The sequence below is a fragment of the Macrotis lagotis genome, chromosome X (assembly GCF_037893015.1).
Source record: "Macrotis lagotis isolate mMagLag1 chromosome X, bilby.v1.9.chrom.fasta, whole genome shotgun sequence".
Taxonomy (NCBI): domain Eukaryota; kingdom Metazoa; phylum Chordata; class Mammalia; order Peramelemorphia; family Peramelidae; genus Macrotis; species Macrotis lagotis.
In genome coordinates, this window is record NC_133666.1 from 681,565,798 (window position 1) to 681,567,449 (window position 1,652).

Here is a 1,652-nt window from a genome sequence, read left to right on the forward strand (position 1 = left end):
TTTTAGTTGAATAATGAGGGTGGAAGTCAGATTACAGAGAGTTTAGAAATGAATGAGGAAAGAATGATAGTTGTACACTTACATGTGTATTTCTTCATCCAGGCTGTATATTTGTACATATATATATATACATATATATGAAGAATACAAATATATTATATCTACATATATATTATATACATGGTTGGTTCTTGTCCTACATTGTCAAAGAAGGTCAAAATGATATGGTTATATTTAAGAAAAATGACAGTGTGTCCGACTGTGGCCGATCAGACCAATAGGAGCTCAGAATGCTCTACCCCAGTTTGGACACAAATGGGCCATGTGAACACCGAGGACGAGCACTCTAGACTTATGGATGTCATGTTTCCTTTGAGCTGCTTCCATTCTGCCTTCATCACAGAGGGCAGCCCCCTCACTGATGAGGGCACACCATGCTGGGCGGTCCTGAGTCAGGGTCTCTCATGCTGCACAATCAATTCTAAAGCTCTTCAATGAGACTTTCAGGGTGTCTTAGTATCGCCTTTTCTGCCCCACCCCCACCCCATGAACACTTGCCCTGTGTGAGTTCTCTATAAAACAGTCTTCTTGGCAAGTGTATAACTGGCATCCTAATGACATGTCCAACCCATCATAGTTGCGCTCTCTGTAGAAATGAATGCTAGACTGTTTAGCTGGAGACAGGACCTCAGTGTCTGCTATCTTCTCCTGCCAAGTGATCTTCAGAATCTTTCTAAAACAATTTAAATGGAAGCGATTCAGTCTCCTGCCATGGTGTGGGTATACTGTCCAAGCTTCACAGGCACATAGCAATGAGGTCAACACAACAGCTCTGTAGACTTTCAGTTTGGTAGTCAGTCTAATACCTCTTCTCTCCCACACTTTCTTTCACAGCCTCTCAAATACTGAGCTAGCTCTGGCAATGCAAGTGTCAGCCTCATTGTCAATGTGAACCTCCTTGGAAAGGATACTGCCAAGGTCAGTGAACTTGTCCATAGTCCTCAAAACTTCTCCATTGGCTATAATCAATGGTTCCAAAGATGGATGGTGGGATGCTGATCAATAGAGCACCTGGGTTTTCATGGTGTTCATTGTTAGGACAAAATGAGCACAAGCAGCAGAGAATCCATACTTTGTTGTATCTCAGCTTCAGGGGTTGCACTGAGAATCATGTGCAAACAGAAGATCCTGCACCAACATCCCTCCACTTTGGTCTTGCCTTGAAGTCTTTTCAAGTTGGAGAATTCACCATCAGTAAAGTAGTTGACTTTGAGGCCATGTTCATCCTCAGTGAAGGCATTATTAACAAGGTTGAAAACATCATGACAAAAAGAATAGGAGCAGAGGCAGCTAGGTGGCATAGTGGATAAAGCACTGGCCCTGGAGTCAGGAGTACCTGGGTTCAAATCCGGTCTCAGACACTTAATAATTACCTAACTGTGTGGCCTCGGGCAAGCCACTTAACCCCGTTTGCCTTGAAAAAAAACTTTAAAAAAAAGAATAGGAGCAGGGTGCAGTAGATAGAGCACCAGCCCTGGAATCAGGAAGACCTGAGTTCAAATCCTGCCTCAGACACTTAATAATTACCCAGCTTTGTGACCTTGGATAAGTCATTTAACCCAACTGCCTTGCAAAAAAAGAATCCAACCAAA